This window comes from Mustela lutreola, chromosome 2, assembly GCF_030435805.1.
Source record: "Mustela lutreola isolate mMusLut2 chromosome 2, mMusLut2.pri, whole genome shotgun sequence".
NCBI lineage: Eukaryota > Metazoa > Chordata > Mammalia > Carnivora > Mustelidae > Mustela > Mustela lutreola.
This window is the reverse complement of record NC_081291.1, coordinates 119771792-119792285: the sequence shown is the minus strand read 5'-3', so window position 1 is coordinate 119792285 and position 20494 is coordinate 119771792. Positions and strand designations below refer to the sequence as shown.

The 20494-nt window shown below is 41.1% G+C and overlaps 1 long non-coding RNA gene across 1 annotated transcript; it reads right to left on the bottom strand.

Annotated features, from left to right (window-relative positions):
* Positions 1–348: 348 nt before the first annotated feature.
* On the bottom strand, positions 349–17889 carry LOC131824827 (uncharacterized). The gene is made up of 3 exons (XR_009351000.1): positions 17794–17889; positions 8293–8427; positions 349–523 (listed from the first exon to the last, which is right to left on the bottom strand). It is a non-coding gene; the product is annotated as an uncharacterized LOC131824827 (long non-coding RNA).
* Between the last annotated feature and the right edge of the window lie 2605 nt (positions 17890–20494).

Genomic DNA, 20494 nt, shown 5'->3' with positions numbered 1-20494 from the left:
TGTTCAGCAAGAGTTAACTGCTCCCATTTTGTGACCTGGGTAACTTTAAAGTTGGAGGTTTCTGCCTTCCACCCTGCGGATCCTGAGCCATAGGCTTACCTGTGGGGAAGAAGGTGACTTTTAAGGGGGTTAAAAAAAAAGGTTGGTGTCTCTAGGTCCTCCTGTTGGAGGTAAGGGACCACCGATATGGAGCTGGAGCTTCTGTGGACTGGCCTCGTGCACTGTTGGTGCTCCATGCTCCATGCAGTATCGGGCACTCAGTGGGTGCTCACTAAATCATGTTGACCACATCTTTCAGCAGTATTTTTTTTTTTTAAGATTTTTTTTTTTATTTGAAAGAGAGACAGAGAGAGTGTGAGAGGAGAGGTCAGAGGGAGAAGCAGACTCCCCACTGAGCAGGACTCAATCCCGGGACTCCAGGATCATGATCCGAGCCCAAGGCAGTCGCTCAACCAACTGAGCCACCCAGGGGCCCCTCTTTCAGCAGGTTTAATCTTGGTTACTATTTGCTTAGTCCAGAGACCTGAAAGAGAAATCAGTGAGTTAAAATTTTAATTAAAAGAAAATCTTTAGGGCACCTGGGTGGCTCTAGTCAGTTAAGCGACTGCCTTTGGCTCAGGTCATGATTCCGGGGTCCTGGGATCGAGTCCCACATCGGGCTCCCCCTGCTCTGTGGGGAGCCTGCTTCCCCATCTTCTGCCTGCCACTCCCCATCTTGTGCTGTCTCTCTCTCTCTCTCTGTGCCAAATAAATAAATAAATAAATAAGAAAATCTTTATAGTGCCTTCTTAAAAAATCAGCACATACTTTTCTTTTATATAATTTTTAAGAGCAATATAGATTCATCATAGAAAAATGATAAAAAGCAGATAAGTAAAAAGAAAAATAAACCTTTCCATAATTCTACTTCTTGGGATATATATATATTTTCCATCCAGTTCTTCTCCTCCTTATATGTGTGTGTAGAATATTACATGAAAAATACATATTAGACACATATCTAAACATAGTGTTTTAAAGAATTATTATTATTATTTTTTAAGATTTTATTTATTTATTTGACAGAGAGAGAGATCACAAATAGGCAGAGAGACAGACAGAGAGAGAGATGAGGAGAAGCAGGCTCCCTGCTGAGCAGAGAGCCCTATACGGGACTCGATCCCAGGCCCCTGGGATCATGACCTGAGCCGAAGGTAGAGGCTTAACCCACTGAGCCACCCAAGCGCCCCTAAAGAATTATTTTTACTTATTTGTCAGGGAGAGCGAGAGAGAGCACAAGCTGGGGTAGTAGTGGGCAGAGGAACAAGCAGGCTCCGGCTGAGCAGGAAGCCTGATGCTGGACTTGATCCCAGAGCCCTGGGATCATGACCTGAGCTGAAGGCATACGCTAAACCAACTAAGCCACCCAGGCATCCCTAAACATGATGGTGTTTTATAATTTTTTTTTCCTTTTTTTGTGGGCACTATACTCAGTGTTTTAAAATCTTGGTTTGCAGTTTTTCTTTCTAGTTTGTTAATAATTAATTCCTAATCTGTTATATCTGCATTCAACAAGGATCTACTTTCATGGTTGAATTTAAATATTTCCCAAACAATTAGCAAACACATTTAAAAATAGCCAGCAAAATGTTTTATTTGGCATGACATAGACTGAAAGTTTTCATACTGTTCATATTTTTTGTACTTAACTGGTAAAATATCTTTTTGGGACCAGTATAGAATTGACATATGAGTAAAGGCATTTACATAACGTAACTACCATCTAACCCTTTCAGTAACTCAACTACCCAAAAAAAATCAAATACATTTACTTTTATGAAAATTAAGACACATTCTCTGACGAGTGTCACCCTAGAATTGCAAACTTGAGCGGTAAGAGGGCATGTAGCAATTGCAAAGGATGAGATAAGAGTATGAAGGAAAAAGTTGAGGTTTGCTTCTTTTGCCCCAGATGGGTGAAAACATCATTAACCAGCTCTGTCCTCTCAGTATCATCAGAGTAAACCCATGTCTTACTTTTCATCCATTTCATTTTTTGGTCACTAATTTTTGGGCTCCTAGAAGGGAAGACTAACAAATTCATCTTTTTAAACTCAGGGCTTAGGATCATGCCAATAGAATAAATGGAACACTCATGAAAGAAATTGAAGAAGACACAAAAAGATGGAAGATCATTCCATGCTCATAGATTGGAAGAATAAACATTGTTAAAATGTCTATACTGCCCAGAGCAATCTATACTTCATGCCATCCTGATCAAAATTCCACCGGTTTTTTCAAAGAACTGGAACAAAAAATCCAAAAATTTGCATGGAACCAGGAGACCCTGAATTGCTAAGAAAATGTTGAAAAAGAAAAACAAAACTGGAGACATCATGTTGCCTGATTTCAAGTTTTATTACAAAGCTGTGATCACTAAGTCAGCATGGTACTGGCACAAAAACAGACACGTAGACCAATGGAACAGAGAAGAGAGCCCAGATATGGACCCTCAACTTTATGGTCAATTAATCTTCAATAAAGCAGGAAAAAATATACTCTGGAAAAAAGACAGTCTCTTCAATAAATGGTGCTGAGAAAATTGGACAGCTATGTGTAGAAGAATGAAACTTGATCATTCTCTTACACCATACACAAAGATAAACTTGAAATGGATAAAAGACCTCAACGTAAGGCAGGAATCCATCAGAATCCTACAGGAGAACATAGGCAGTAACCTCTTCAACATCAGCCACACCAACTTCTTTCAAGATTATGTCTCAAAGGCAAAGGAAACAAAAGCAAAAATGAACTTTTGGGACTTCATCAAGATAAAAAGCTTCTGCACAGCAGAGGGAACAGTCAACAAAACAATGAGGCAAACCACAGAATGGGAGAAGATATTTGCAAATGACACTACAGACAAAGTGCTGATATCCAAGATCTATAAAGAACTTCTCAAACTCAACACACACAAAACAGATAATCACGTCAAAAAATGGGCAGGAGACATGAACAGACACTTCTCCAAAGAAGACATACAAATGGCTAACAGACACATGAAAAAATGTTCTTCATCATTAGCCATCAGGGAGATTCAAATCAAAACCACATTTAGATACCACCTTACACCAGTTAGAATGGCCAAAATTAACAAGACAGTAGACATGAAGTGTTGGAGAGGATGTAGAAAAAGGGGAACACTCTTATGTTGGTGGGAATGCAAGTTGGTGCAGCCACTTTGGAGAACAGTGTGGAGATTCCTTAAGAAATAAAAAATAGAGCTTCTCTATGACCCTGAAATTGCACTACTGGGTATTTACCCAAAGATACAGATGTAGTGAAAAGAAGGACCATCTGTACCCCAATGTTCATAGCAGCAATGGCCACTGTTGCCAAACTGCAGAAAGAACCAAGATGCCCTTCAATAGAAGAATGAATCAAGAAGATATGGTCCATATGTACAATGGAGAATTATGCCTCCATCAGAAAGGATGAATGCCCAACTTTTGTATCAACAGGGACGGGACTGGAGGAGATTATGCTGAGTGAAATAAGTCAAGCAGAGAGAGTCAATTATCATATGGTTTCACTTATTTGTGGAGCATAAGGAATAACATGGAGGATATTGGGAGATGGAGAGAAGTGAATTGGGGGAAATCAGAGGGGGAGGCAAACCATGGGACACTGGACTCTGAGAAACTGAGGGTTTTGGGGGGAGGGGGAGGGATTGGATGAGCCTGGTGGTGGGTATTATGGAGGGCATGTATTGCATGGAGCCCTGGGTGTGGTGCATAAACAATGAATTTTGGAACACTGAAAAAAATAAAATTAAATTTAAAACAAAGAAAGAATAAATGAAACAGTGGCTGAGGATATCTGCTAAATTGTGGATTCCAATGAGAAAGCATCCCTTATTTCTGGAACTGCTTTCTTTTCACGCAATTACATTTCCAGAGTTGCTCTTTAAATTGGTGTTCATAGTTTGAGCAAAAGACTTAGGAAGAAAAGCTGGGAACAGGCAGTTTTGACACAGTACGAACTTGATTTTCAAGCTCTGACTGAACCAGGGAAAGGTTCAGCAATTAAACCATTAAAAAAAGAGACATCTTCGAGAAAGCACTGAATGCATTGCTGTTGTTCATGTTGGCTCATGCTTTGCCAATCTGGTCTCTGTCACTTACACACTTTAATACCTCATTGCTGTTTTGTTATGTTTCTTCCACCAAAGCGTCCAGCCTTTACCTGCCCAACTTCCTCCTCTTTGAAAGACCAACTCAAATGACCCTTCCTCTACTGAGTCTTTACCTCCCTCCCCTTCCGTGTCTCCAAACTGGCCAGAATGAGTCATTCTCATCCTTGTGCTCCCACAGTACTTTGTTCATATCTTTGTTTTAACACATCATAGTACATTTTTGGTTAAGTGGATATTTTAGTTCATTTAAGCTGCTATAACAAAATACCACAGACTGGGTGGTCTATAAACAGCAAACATTTATTTCTCACAGTCTTGGGAGCTGAAAGTTCAAGATCAGGTTGCCAGCATGGTCCAGCAAGGGTTGCAGACTTTTCATTGTATCCTCATAAGGTAGAAGGTGTTCTCTGCATCATCCTTTTTTCTTTTTTTCTTTCCTTTAAGTTTTTATTTTGATTCCTGCTAGTTAATATCTAGTGTTATATTAGTTTCAGGAGTACAATATAGTGATTCGACACTTCTGGGTATCACCCGGTACTCATCATGACAAGTGGATTCCTTAATTCTGGGGTCTCTTTTATAAGGGCACTAATCCCATTCATAAGGGTTCTGTCCTTATGACCTCACCACCTTCTAAATGCACTACCTTCTAATACCGTCACCATAGAGGTTAGGATTTAATATTTGATTTTTGGAAAACACAAACATTTAATCTATAGCAGTGTAGGTGGGTCCATCTTTGCTGCAAGGTGGAATTCCCTGAGGGCTGGGAGGGTTATTATTTATCTTCATGTCCTTGCTCTCTGGTGCAATACAGGGTGTAGAGTAAGAACCCCTGAACTTTGACATTTTCAGGGCCCTTCTATTTAGCATCACCAGCTGTAAATACACTCGCTATTTTTTGTTCTCAGTGGCTGCTGAGCTGAATCTGTGATGATACATAGCAAACTCAGGATGTCCTTTGTGAATGGGCTCTGTTGGCTGGGTGGCTTCCCAGTCATCTTCAGCCCATTGTTATGCCCCATGAGAAGGCGCTGTGGGTGGGGTGGGCTGGGACTCTTAAAGCAGATGCAGTATTCAAAGTCTCTCTCTCCCCACACTGTTACCGATCAGAGACGCTTGCTTCTCACCCCACTGGTCTTCCAAACCCAAATGTGTTTAATCACCTACAAGTACCACTCATTAACTGCCCCTAAAAACAATAATTAGGTACCACTTTTTAATGTGAAGTGATCCATGTTACTATTGTTTCCTCCACATACTGACTCTCCCACTGCTGGTATTGTGACAGCTAAATAAAAAGGCCAGTAATATGTGGGTTTCTGTTTTTTGTTTTTTTGTTTTTTGTTTTTTTACCTTGAGGAAACAAAGACTACCCTGATGTAATGAGATACTAGGAATCTCAAAAGAGCCAACAGAACAATACAGATTCTTTTAAAAATGTTATTATAAAGCCACCAAGAAGGAATTATTCAGCAATAATATATGGGAGACTGGTTATTGTTAGAACTTACAGTCCATGGGGAGAGGCGGGGTCTTGGGGAGAGGCACCAAGCTGTTCAAGACAACCTGCGAGGCGCGCGTGACCACACAGGCACATATGTTGTTAGAGTTGACACTGTCTCCCAAGGACAGACATTAAAAAGCAGCTAAAATGCTCATAAGAATTGGTCAATGCACGTTTTCAGCAAAGCTTTCTAGTACTAAACCGAAATTTTTAAAAGAAACAAACCTCTTATTAAAAAAAGTGTTCTGCCAAGTGCTGCTCTGTACAACATGAGTTTTGGAGTCCTCACTGAAAAGCCACTTACCCTAATTTCTCAGGAATTTCTTGGTCGGAAGGTTTGGAATATGTCAGCACCAAGATTCTAACTCCTTGGCCTGAGGAGTACGCCCCTCCTTGCCCAAGGTTCCTCCTTGGCTCTGGATGGAAACCTTCCTAACTGCCATAGAATGCTCAGGTGACAAAACTGACATTTCACCACCTGATTGGCTGGGTGCCCAGGAGCACCCTGGGAAAGAATTTGAACATTCTTGGCAGTTGAGATCTAGACCTTGACGGTTGTAACTGATGGGTTGGGTTGGGCACTCCTGATGAACCCTACATTCCTGAGAGAAAAATCATCCAAAGTAAGGCATTTTACATGATAGACTAGACTCAGCAGTGGGGTTTTTCACTGGAAAGATGTGGTATTTCCAAGGACAAAGTATTTATTTTTTTTTTAATTTTTTTTAAAAGATTTTATTTATTTATTTGAAATAGAGAGAGATCACAAGTAGGCAGAGAGGCAGGCAGAGAGAGGGAGAAGCGGACTCCCTGCTGAGCAGAGAGCCCGATGCGGGCCTCGATCCCAGGACCCTGAGATCATGACCTGAGCCGAAGGCAGAGGCCCAACCCACTGAGCCACCCAGGTGCCCCAAGGACAAAGTATTTAAACCCACCTGGACACCATACCTGAGCCTTGTGAATGAGAGGATTATGAAATAAAACCGGAAAACAAAACAAATCAATATCATTTGTGGTTCCAGGCACTTGAGAGAGTTGAGCATTAGATAGGATGATGTTTCTGTGTGGGATGGAGAGAGGTGTTAGGACTGGAGATTAGAAGGTGGGAATAAGGAAATACAGGCAAGGGTAAGGATAGATAAGCAGGGTCATTGGAGGTTAAGAATGGGTCAGTACTCTCAGACCAAGTACCAAGCCTCACATGATCAGCCACTGCTCTGAGGGCCTGTGGGGATTTTTTTGGAATTGAGAGAAATTTCTTAATTTTAAAGGTAGAATGATCTATGTAGGGGCTCCTGGGTAGCTCAGTGGGTTAAGCCGCTGCCTTCGGCTCAGGTCATGATCCCAGGGTCCTGGGATCGAGCCCCCGCATCGGGGTCTCTGCTCAGCCGGGAGCCTGCTTCCTTCTCTCTCTCTCTGCCTGCCTCTCTGCCTGCTTGTGATATCTCTCTCTGTCAAATAAATAAATAAAATCTTAAAAAAAAAAAAAAAGAATGATCTATGTAAAATGATGGGACACTAATGACCAATACTACAGGGCAGTGACATTTTAAAATAGTACGAACAGAGCACTAGTGATCCAAAGGAAGAAGGGGTTTCTGGGAAGGTCATTAGAGAGGGGTTAGAGAAGCCTCAATAGAAAACCAGAGACAGCATTGAGGTAGTTGGAGGGAGAAACATTGGAAGGTGAGATATACCTTGATTTGGTTAGAGCTTTTTGGCACCTTCAATAACCTGCCCATTATAACCATTGTGCTTATTTTGGGTTCTTTAGTGTCTTCTCCATCTTTTCAGGTGTCATTATGAGGGGCCCTGACTTACTGAGGAGACTCAAAGAGAAACCCCCGTCCCCATCATAACTACCTCATTACTGTGATCTTCCAAGGTGATCACTCCTGAGGATTATCAGAGAGGAAAGAAAACCAAACGCCCATCAACAACAAATTGAAAATCGAAGTTGAAAGGCAAGTCTAAAGATTTGGAGTAAGAGCTGTATCTAGGATGAAGTTTTATCCTTAAAGGGAATGAACTATATCGGTGGAAGTAAGACATGTATTAATTAATGAATTTTTTTTCAATGTGGCTATTTGAATAATTTATGTGAGTGCACATTTTACTACCTGAGATGAATACCTGTATGCTAGTTTACTTTTGGCTCTTAGTATACAAGGCTGCTATAAAATGGTAGATGCAAAATAATAACAAGTTTAAGAGACTTTTCCAATAGGTGCTTATCCCTGCACTGGCCCTTTTGGAAAATGAGGATCAACATAACATGCATTAGAGAATTAACATGCGAGGAAGTCTAATTCTAAATTTTCTAAACCCTGGAGAAAAGAGAATAAAAGGGAAATAATCATCATTTTCTCGTAATGCCATCATTTGCACTTTGGCCAAGTATAACAAGTACCAAGTGAAGGGGTGAGAAGTAAGGGGTCTGGTATACAGCTTGACAGGGTGTTCCCAACCAGCCTGCAGAGGTGGCCACACTGTCCTGCACTGGAAGTTTTTCTCCCTGAATTATCCAGGCCCGCTCTCAGTGCAATACGAACTCACTGATTCTTTGCCAAACTTTCAGTTCCCTTGAAGTGGCAGGTGCATAAAAGCCTACCTCTTGTTGCAAACCTCTGAATTCCAACAGCATCCTCCTCTTGGCTATGCTTCTCCATCTGGAGTTTTAACCAAATATTAGTGGCTGGCAGGTGGGTAGTTCTGAGTTTTGACTTCATGTTTGGACCAAGATGTCCTATTTGAAAGGAAAGGTAATTCTTTGGTATTATTTTTTTAAAAATGACAATAGTGCTACCACCATTCTAACTCTATCATTCCTGACTAATAAAGCTTAGCCCCAAACGGTTTCTGGTATTTCCACCCACAAGTTTATCAAAGATACTGACAATATCAAACTTTAAATTACATTAATTTATTTCATATTCTCCTTTAAAAGAGTTTAATCCTTCCTCCCTCCCTCATCATCTCCTTCTCTTCTTTCCCTTCTCTCTCTCTCTCTTTCTTTTTTATAATCCACAGAAACCTCCTGACTACGACCTCCTGTGATCACCCAGCTTGAGGGGTCCTCCTGAGGTCAAAGCTTTCAGGGGTACATATGGCCTGTCACCTGGACCACTAGGTGAGTGTTGTTAAATAGGGCCCTGACTCATTTCAGGTGGCCACTGCATGGACAGAAGGTACTGGGAGGAGGATCTTTGTTTTTCTTTTTTTTTAAGATTTTATTTATTTGACAGACAGAGATCACAAGTAGGCAGAGAGGCAGGTAGAGAGAGAGGAAGGGAAGCAGGCTCCATGCCAAGCAGAGAGCCCAGTGTGGGGCTCGATCCCAGGACCCTGGGATCATGATCCGAGCTGAAGGCAGAGGCTTTAACCCACTGAGCCACTCAGGTGCCCTGATCTTTGTTTTTCTGTTCCAGCTGCTCCATGGGCATAACTTCCCATCCCCACTTTACACCCATTCAGTCTTTTATGTCCATTGCCTGAAGTTCTGATGCAGAAACCCAGGGGTGAGAGAGGAATTAAGCCCCTTTCCCCTTTTATGCCTCCCTCCCTCCCCGAGGGTGTTCCTTAAGGGCCAAAGGAGAACTGTGTCTTGGGAATAATCTTGGGCTCTGAAAATCATGGGGTTCAAGTAGTTTATGAGAGGTGACTGCTGATTTCTCTGGAATTCTTTTCCCTCAAAGCTTTCAGGAGATTGGTGGAGTAAAATGTGTATCTGCCGGTATGTGGAGCCACAAGCTTCAAGCTTGGGCACCGGCCAGGGGGATCGATTGTTGTTAAAATGTTAAGTAAAGCAGGCAGTTTGACATGCAATGATGAGTTCACTTACCTAAAGAGGAATATGTATAGATAAAAGATCTGAAGTAAATGGAGGTATTTACAGCTGCATGTGAGGTTATCATTGATAGCTTCCTCCTTTGGTTTTTTGCACTTTCCAACCCACAAAGAACATGTGTTATTTTTATCAATGGAGGGTTAAAAAAATTTTTTTAAGAAGAAATAATGTAGGAGGTAGGAATCGTACTTCTTTGATTTCATTGTTGTGGTTAATGACTTCTGCAGGGGACACCTGGCCTAACACCTGGGTGGTGGTTTACTAAGGAGGCAATCTGGGATCTGTTCTCGTTCTCTGTGGGCAGCAGAAACAGTGGTGTCCTGGAGACCTGGAAATGTCCCAGGATAAGTCCCCGAAATGAATTCCTTACCTATGGAGTCCTGTGGGCTTGTCATGATAACGAAGTTATGCTGCCAGCTTGCTAATTTCAATAATAGAATCACCAAGTGTTAGACCTTGAGGGATCTTAAAGAATAATCTACTATGTTTTCTCATCTTTGTGGCAGAACCAGGATGAGAGTCTGATAGTAATATTACCTTTTAGTAAGCAGCCACTATGTGACAGGAATGGTACTAGGGACTTTATGTAGGTCAATCTTTAATCATACTATTAACATAGGTATGCATCATTCTTATCTTAATGTTATAGAGGCAATTGGATGATTAAGTGCTCTCTGCACCTCTACTTTCTCATCTATAAAGTAGCTTCTAACTGGAGTCAAAAGTGGGCTCCCTGTTTGGTTCCAAAATGGGCTCCTCATACACAATTCTGCCTCTTTATTTTTTAGCATAGACTACATGATTCCCAGTCTTAGAGATTTATCTTTTGTTGCCACATTTAAAACCTAGGTCTGTTTTAACCTGTGTTAGCTGTGTGGATCCACCCTCAAATTACAGTCCTCTTGTTGGATTAGTCAGGCGTTGCCATGAAGAAGCCCACTTCCAAGTTCGAAGGCTCACGTTTGCTCCTCAAAGCAGTATGGCTACAGGCCTTCAATTACTTACCCACTTCCTTTTTGTTGTGAATGTTCCTATTTCTAGGCTGCGGGAATATCTGGCTAGAGTGAAGGTATGGTGGCCAGGAGATTGGCATCAGAGCCCCGGCTGTAGGATGGGAGCCGGGAGGGGAGCTTCAAGGCCGGAGCACCCTGAGCCTCTGCCGGTGGTGGCTCAGCGTGCTGCCTTCTGAGCCTTCTGCCCTCCCACTGTGGGAAGTTGGGGCTGACCTGGTCTTTGGGGGAAGAGAGAACTGAAGGCCTTCTGAGCTAAAGGTGGAAGATAGTTAGGGTAGAGAGGTATCTTCTCTTAGAGAGGAAAGTTAAAACTTCTATCATGAAGGGAATCAACTTGGAGTACGTTCTCCATGTTTCAGTCTTGGCCAGAGGCATTCTGGTTAATCAACTATTCTGAACAAGGGTGATGGTGTGTGTTATATGTGGCTGAATACTTTTCCAGGGATTATAACACAATAAAGTATGGGTAAAACCCAAACTACAGTAAATATAATTAAATCTTTCTTTGATGATTCATAAGTCCTTTAGGATCCTGTAGTGCCTCAGGGTCACCATTATGTAGATCGTCATCCTTGATGAGGCAGGCAGCTAAATAAAAATACCAGATTGTAAGTTATAGACCTCACTTCTACTTTGCCTGCCTGGGTGGTCTTGGGCGGGTGTCTTGACCTCTTGAGCATCCAAAGTAGGGGTGGCCACATTACATCACAGGGCTGTCATTGAAGAAAACTATGTGCATCAAGACTGTTGTAATTATTACTATTAAGCTAACAGTATATCAAAGTGCTGGTTGTTAGACAATTCTAGTACGTGTTTTTTTTTCTAACATGATTCAAAGTAATTCACTCTAGTCTCCTTTTAAGGAAAACATGGCTTCCCCAGGAGCAGGTATTGCTGAGAGGTGATATTAGTCACGGGCCAGCAAAAGCGTTTAAAGTTTTTAAACAACTAAGGTGATATATGGATTTTGTGAAAAAAATAGAATGTTACAGGAGAACATATGAAAAAAGAAAATCCTCTTCTGCCCTCGTCGTCTCAGTCTCCCCAGAGGGAAGCTTTATGTAGTTCAGTGTCTATGCGCACCTATGTGCGTAACAGATACATGTTACGCTGTTTATTAATGTCCTATGACTTTGCTTCCCCCCACTCCCCTTAATAACATATCTTAAGGATATTTTCATTCTTTTTTTACAGCTGCATCTTCCTGGTCTTTTATAATGTGGATGAGTTTTTTCTTGTTTGACCATTGTTCTGTTGATAAACATTAGGTTATTTCTAGCTTTTCTAGAGCGAACAGTGCTGCAGTGAGCACAGAAAGTACCAACTGTAGCCACTCGGTCACTTATTACCACCTCGGGTCATTTCAACCCCTAGGTCCTAAAACACATTCTTGGTGTATCTGCCTTCTGAAAGAGAGAGCATCAAATAGGAACAAAGATCGGGACTTTAATGGTGCGGGGCTTTCTGAGACACGGATCCACTGGTACCATTATCACTGCATCCCAGTTGTAGGGAGTTTCCAGTAACTTCCAAAATCCCCTTTTGTACCCCTTTGACTTTTGACCACACCTACCTCATCTCGAGGCAACTATTGATAATGATTTTTGTCTCAACTTTTGCCTTAAATTTCATAAAATGAAACAACAATATGTAGTCTTTGGTGTCTGCTTATCCTTACCAACATGTTTTTTGAGGTTCAGCCATGTTGTTGGAGGCATCAGTTACTGCTGAGTAGTATTCAGTACCTAGATAAACATTTTACTTATTCTCTGGGGTTGTTTCCAGTGTGGGGCTATTTTCAGTTTTTGCCTATGACACAGAAGGATACTATGAACGTTTGTGTACAAATTTCTGTGTGGACATATACTTTTATTTCTCATGGGTAAATATGTAGGAGTAGAAATCCTGGGTCTTATGATTAAGTGTACGTTTAAACTTTTTCCTAAAAAAAGGCCAAATTATTTTCTAAAGCGGTCATTTTATATTCCTACCAGCAATGTGTAAAGTTCCCAGTTTCTTCACTTCATCAATAACACTTTGTATTGTCAGTCATTTTGATTGTAGTTCTTCTACTGGTCTGGTAGGGCTATCTCATTGTCATCTTGATGTGTATTTTCCCATTAATAACAATATTGGGCACATATTCATGTGTTTATTAGCCATTCACGTATATTCTATGGTAAAGTGCTTCATCAAATCTTGTGTTTATTTTGTACCAGGCTGTTTGCCTTTTATTATTGGAAGAGTTCTTTATATATTCTGAATACAAAACACCCATATATATTTATGCATATGATTCATATATAGATAAATGATTTGTGAGTGTTTTTTTTTAATCTATGGCTTGTCTTTTCATTTCCTCAGTGGTGATTTTTGGAGAAGTATTTAATTTTGATGAGTCTAAATTTGTTAATTTTTTCTATTATGGATGACGCTTTGGGTGTCATAGCTGATAAATCTTTGTTCACCTCAAGGTTGCTAAGATTTTCTCTTAAGTTTTCTTCTAGAAGTTTTATACAAACAAGGTGATTTTATAAGTTTTAAAGACTGGATGAAACTAATGTTTTCTGTAGGCCCTTCATTGACTAAAATCAATGGATCTATGGAGTTAAATCTATAGAACAGTTCTTTTCTACTTTTTCACAGTGGTTTTTACAGTTTGACTAGATTGTGTACCTACAGAATCACTACAGTGGTCTTTGTTACTGACCCCTTAAAATTTTTTCCCAAGATAGAATGTAAGATCATATCTATTTAGAAGAATCAGGAAAAATTTTCTTTGAAGAAATCATACTTATTTCCTACACCATAAATAGATTATTCTCTGTGTTATATCATTTAACAAATGTACGGCACTCTCTCTCAATACCAATGCAGTAAAGTAATTTCCTATTACCAGCTGTTTTGACATGGCGTATTTCTACTTCTCCTTATTCCTAGTGACTCATTTTATTTCTCTGGATAATGAGGCTATGATTTATCAGCTCTTAATAAGGTTCTCTGTGTGTGTGTGTGTGTGTTTTAAGAGCTATGTTGCTTTTAATTATTAGAGCTTCAATCTCATTTCTTTCAAAGCTTCATTGATCAGAGCATATATAGGTCCTTATTCCTTGTTTGAAACTCTTAGGGTCAGATACATTTTTACATGCATAGTTAAAAGAAAAGTTTTGCATTTTTTTTTTTTAAAGAAAGGTAGTATACTGCATATTCTGAATGAATAAAATATCTCTCGGGAATCAGGATAACGACTACTTCATAATATGGATATGCTAATATTTTTCAATATATTCAATATTTACAGTATGTGAAATAAATATGAAGACTGTAAATAGCTTCTATCAGTTCGGAATTCAGGTCTGGTTCATTTTAGGGGCAAATGAATTAGAAAAAAATTTTCCGCTTTAGAGCTTTTCTAGATTTCAAAATGAGAGTAAAACTTAGTGGATTTATACTGTCCGTGAGCACACTACAGTAGTGGCTTCTGGTGCTGTGTTGGGTTCCTTAGTAGTTGACCACTGCTGGTTGTGCATTTGGAGCCATGGTAAGCAGGTGTCACATTCCAGGAGACCCAGACAGATGTTGGCAGGCCTTGGCCAGGCTTTTAGCCTGAGTTTTCTGAATGAACATTGTAAAGAGAGAGAATTTCCACTGTGTACAATGGTACGATTTAGATGATTTTTGAGGGGGAGGTATTGTCATTCAAAATCAATATATACTTGAAAAAAATGCTTTCTCATCTCCCACTAATTCCGGTGCATTAATTCCATCTGCCTCATGGCACAGCCTCTCAGAGGCAGATGCCCAATAAAGATCTGTTATCTAGGGGGCCTGGATTCCTGGCTTGGGGTGAAATTATATCCTATAAAATGGAATTGAGTCAAGCTGTGATATATTTGAATCCCATTGAGAGCTAGATTATATGGTCAATGGCAGCTCAGAAGCATGTTTTAATCACCAGGCCCTGTGATGCTGACCTGATGGCACTTGTAGAAATCGCTGGCCCCTGTCCCTAGGGAAAACGGAAGTATCCTTGGTACCCACAACGTCTTTCCCTGTATATGAGGTGTCTTAGAGACTCCTCTTATGGCACTTTATTGAATAATTACAGAAGCAGTAACTAGTTGTCATGAAAGATTTATACGAGTAAATGATATACAAAAGCTTACATAAATATATGGAGGTAAAGGGTAAAGGAAAAGCCCATGCCATTGTTCCACTCCATTCCTGCTACCCTCCTCCAGGAGGATGTGTGACACCACTGGTAGTAATTTGGTGTGTGTCATGCTAGGCATGTGCACATACAAACACACACAGTCGTACTTATAACCAAATGGGTCATCCTGTTCAGATTGTCCCGTCACTTGCTTTTCTTAACAATCTATCAGAGACATCTTTCTTGGTCACTGCTAGCCTTTTGATGTCTGCAGAGCATTGCTAAGAATGTATTTAATCACTCTCCTAGTGAAAAACCTGTAGGTGATTTTGGGGTATCACAAACTCAGCTTCAATGACCTTCCTTATTCATTTATTTTGGAGCATATGGGTATTTTTAGAGAATAGACAGCAAAATTGTCATAGTTTTTGGTTTATCTCTAAGGCCTTACTCCTAGCACTTGTTTTTAGTAAGTCTAAATGCCCACATTCTCCACCATCTTCCTTCTGTTTATCTAGAAAGCCATCTGGGGCAATGGTTGCCTTTGCTGGACATGTGTGTCTCTTGCCATGAGGAAGGGGGACGTGAGGGGCAAAGAGGAGAGATGTTTGTGTTTATAACTTTGATGCTTTTGATTTTGTCTGCTAGCTACTAACTTAATATTGTGTTCTCTTATCTCCATGTATAGGACGGGTCAGATAAAATAAGAGCTTGCTTTCAGTAATGTAGATTGTTACAAACTTTTTGGAGACCTCCTCACAATAGCTCCTACAAATTAAAATATTCATACTGTTGTGATCCTGCAGTTCTGCTGCTACAAAGTACTACGGAAATCACGTTATTTTGAGACCTGAAAAATTTTGTTCAGGTATGAATTTCAGAAGCTTTTAGGAATCTTTTCATTTAAATAGTTCCTGCAATGAAATGAATGTTTGTGTCCCCCCTAAATTCATATGTTGAAATCCTAACACCCAGTGGGATGGTACTAGAAGGTGGGGCCTTTGGGAGGTGATTAGATCACAAGGGACAAACACCCATGAATGGGATTAGTGCCCTTTTCAAAGCCACCCCGGAGAGCCGTGTCTCTCTTCTTCTGCCATGTGGGAAGACAATGAGAAGTCAGCTGTCTGCAACCTAGAAGAGGGTCCACACTGGAACTCACCATACTGGCACCTTGATCTTGGGCTTCTAGCCTCCCGAACTATGAGGGAATAAAAAACTTGCTTATAAGTCACCCCATTTCTGTCACAGCAGCCTAAGCCAGATGCTGCAAGACCTTCATAGAAATCAGTTCTTTAACCTACAGAGTTATTCATTTTCAGAGCACTAGAGTCTAAAGCTGTGAGGACCTTTGGATACTGTAAGATAAGAAAATTGGTAAGATTATGGCAAATGTCTATAACTCTTACCCACCTGTGATCCTCTGGTCCAGGCAAAGGCTAGGTGATAAAAGCAGGATGGCAGCAATGGGTGTAGTACTAATGGGGGAACCATTACGTTTAGGACAGGACCCTTTATCACTTTCATTCCTATAGCAGACTTTCTCTCACTCTTCTCTTTACTAATCATTTGTCTTTGTGGGTGTCAGTATTCTCATTAGCTTCAAAAATCCTGTGTTGGGGACTTATTTTCATGATTTTTACTAATAAAAGTCAATTAGTAGATATGTAACCAAAGTAAGAAACAGGTTATCCTTTTGAATATGAAAAATGGCTGTTTGTTAACTTTTAGATGTAAATCGATAATATTTTCCCATGGAACTGATGCTCCTGGATATTATTTAAGACATTCAGCACTTGAACACAGGTGTTAGAGTGGGAACTGCAGATCTGGAGAGAAATAAGATGGAGTGCTTGCCCTCGAGAAGATTATATTTGAGTAGATCACACTTTGGCTATTTTTTAAAAAGTTTGGTAATTCTGGGAACAGAAATGGGGTCAAAGTGTGAAACTCTATGAAAGAAACTTTGAGCACAATTTTTATCTCACCCAAATGGACCCAAACTCTGTCTACCTTTGAGTATAAATGAAGAGTTATGAAGATTATGGATCAAATTGTGGTAACCTCTTATGTCCCCTTTGATGACCGCAGGACTCCAGCACTCCTCAACATCTCTTTCAGGTTGCAGAGTGGGAACAAGTTCATGCATGTTTTCCTAGTCGGACAACCTGTCATTTCACTTGTCCCTGGCCCAACTACAGGTCCCTGTGACAACATAATTCATTGAGAAAAGGTTCCTCTAATGAAATTTTAGGGTTCCACAGAGGCGGAGAGTCTGGTCAATGTTTGGGGAAGAACCATGCTCTCCCAGCTCCCTGAGCACTTTATTCCCTGGGCCCCACAGGTGCACTGCTTATATCTTGAGTGTTCCAGTGAGTGACTCTCATGAGAAATGTTCTTCAAATTCTCACTCCAAAATTTCCCTCATTATGGTGGATCTAAACCAGGGCCCATGTATTGAGGGGATGGGGTAGGGTGGGGTAACGGACTAAAATCAAGTGACTTTTCCTGTCCTTGCCAGTCTTCCCCCATTTTTCCTCTCCAGTCCTTGGCAGTTACTAGTATTCTCTCTTTTAGAGAAAAAGACATTGTGTATACACATCTCCTTAGGCAAATAGGTACCCAGGGATGTAACCAGTCTACCAGTTCCCCCAAACAACCTGACTCGGACAGGGACCATGACTTGTTTGACATTGTATCTCTAGTGCCAACCCAGTGCTTGCCACAAAAGTGGCAATCCTTGTGGAATTAAATATTAAAGGGGAGGATTAAAATATAGTCTATGGATATCAAACAGAGGGCCCTCAACTTCATCATCATGCCCATGAGAGAGGCTAGTGCATGCTTGTTAACTAAGTGAACAATTGATATCTTTTATGTTCCAGATCTAATGATCTCATGATTTTTGCTGCCCTGTTTCTATATTCTTATACTGTTAACTTCATGACCAAAGAGGTCTATTTATAAGACATTTGACGAGGATTAAAGGTATATATTTTCTGGATCTATAAAATGATTTAAGAAGATTAATAAGCATGTATCAAGAAAAACATGTGCAATTCAAATGCAAAACAACTCTTCTAGGCACTAGGAACTTACCGTATTATGGAAAGCAGCAGACACATGGGTGAAAGGAATCAGGGAACCTGGGGGACGGGGATAGGAAAAGAGGGAAGAAATAGAGAGGGTGGAAGGCAGAGCCAATGGTGACCAAGGACTCATATTGGAACTCCTGGTTATCCAGGTTCCAAGTTCTAACACTGCCATCAAGATGAGCATGTTTACTTTTATTTTTTGTTTTTAAAATGATTTTTTTTGAGGAATAAGTAATAGATTCACATGGCTTGACAGAAGATCTCAAAGCTAAGAAAATCCACCCATTTCCTTTAGTCACCTGGCTCTTAGAGGGACATATTATATTTCTCAATGCAAATTTACCTCAGATCGAAGTCAAAGAGAAGATACAGGGAAACTTAAAAAAATTTTTAGTCCCTTAGGCAAAGCCAGAGCTGACTGACTTGTTTAGGAAAAGTCTGTGATCTTGGTCTCATTAGTTTTATGTTCAAACATACTGAGCTTATTAGCTTGGACAGGAGCTCCTGATTATTCACAAAGCAGTCAAACCTCAGAGGTCTTGCCCTCTGTTTTAAAATGTTTTAGCAACATTTGAATCTGGTGTTGGTTTGGGAGGGGGTTGAGACTGTGATCTGGACTTTCCCAGAGTGGTTCTTTTCTGCTGCAGAGCCAAAGGCCAGGAGGGAGAGGGGAGACTCAGACACTAGAAGACCAAGCATAAGTCATCTGTGCAGAGGGCCCCGGTCAGGAAAGTGGACAAATGTGCATGTCCAGAACCAGCTTAAGGAGTCAGAGGTCAATGAGGAAAATATATGTCCCACATCCAACTCAGCCAGGGAGAGAGCTAGGAGACCTTAAATCGCTGCTAAGCAATAGAGCACCTGGGTGTAGGTAGGGAAGACTTCTGAGAGGGGTGGTGTCTGACCAATACTTCGCCAGGTAAGGAAGAGTGTGTCAGTGTCCAAAGAATGGGAATATTAGGTCTTCCACTCCTTTGGCACTGGAGGAGCGAAGATCTGTGATGAATGGGGAGAGGCAGTGGGTGCCGTGAGCAGCACTGTGGCATGAAGGGACCTGTGTGTCAGAAGTGTGGAGTTGGAGCTCACAGAGGGATGGTTGGGAGCCCTGAAAGCACAGTGACCACAAGAAGGTCAGCCTGAGGAGAGGGGGAGACTACAGGGACATTGCTTAGAGACAGCCATATCTGACTCCCTTTCTAACTTCTAAGTCTCTCCCTGCCACCTCCTTGCCTCTCACCAGCCCTTCTCAGCTGTCCCCACAATCTCCTTTTTCCCCCCATTCACTCCTTCATCTGCTGCAGAGGGCTCACCATCCTCCTGTTCCAAACCCTGCGGTTCCTCTCTCCTCACACCACTCCCCCCTCTGCTGTCCCCACAGTCACCAGTGTCCCCTTTATCCAGCTGTAGTCTTCAGTCTTTGTGGGACTTTTGACTACTATCGTCCCCTTGAAGTATCTTTTGAATTGGTAATTGATTTATGCTTCAAACCCAGAAATAAAAGGCAGTGTCTTTCCCATCCTTGTCTTTCATTTCTCCACAGGCAGCCGCTGCTCTTTATGTATCCTTCCAGACATTCTTTATGCCTATATTAGCGAACACAAATTTATATTTAGTGACAAATAAGGATATAGTTTCTTTTTTTCCCGCCTTTCCTAACACAAACAGTAGAATATTATGCATACTGTTCAGCTCTGTGTTTTCTTCATTTACCAAATGAAAAAAAAAAAAAAAAAACAACTCATGCATAGGTGCCGGGTTTCTCACGGTAAGCTGGAGCTTACCACGCTCCAACTACTCATTACGTCCCACACTTGCTTCTCTCTTACATCCTTTGACCCTGTTGGTGGTGGTGGCAGTAGGGAGGGTTTGTGGCCATTCATCTAGTTACTGCAGCCAGAAACTTGAGAGTCAGCTCTGACCACTCCCCCAACATCACCCAGAATATCCGCAGGCTCATCATTTCCTTTTCTTCATTCCTACCACCACTGCCTGAATTGGAGAATTTGTTCTTTAGGAGTTCTTCACCCAAAGACTCCTTCTGATTCACCCAGTTGTTCTTCATTCCCATAGCATCCTATAGACGCCCATACCGCGGAACTTGCCATTATGACTGGTCTGTTCTCTCACTAGACTGTGGTCCCTTGAGGGCAGAGATGTATTAATCCATGCTTTACCCATAGGAACATAACAGATGTTAAAAGAACACAGGAGAGAACAAGAGGTGCGCAGAGAAGAGTTCATTTGGTGAACTGTTTAGTGACTGGTATGTATTGACAGTGAAAGAAACTGTGAAGGAGACTGTATCTTCAAGGATCCTGGATCTTTGGATTAGAGGCAATGAACAGAGACCCAGGTTCTAGGCAAAAGAGCAGGTTTTCATTTTTTAGATCTGGCAATTTGTGAGATACACATTCAATATTCTGTGTACGCTTTGGTGGGCCACATACTTGGATGTAGATCAGTCAGAGCTCAGAATAGTATGGAGAAGTGAGTTCAGAGAGTTATAAACACACAGAGCGGCTGAAGTCAGGCTGTGAAGACATCACCAAAAGGTAATCTGTAAGTGAGAAGATGGGTAAAGAGAGAATGTTGGATGACACGACCATCATTTGGAGCGCAAGAGAGGGAAAAGGAGCAAGTGAAGGATAAAAGATCAAGAAGTAGTGGGTCTCCCAAGGAGAAAAAAGTTTCAAGCAGATGGGGCA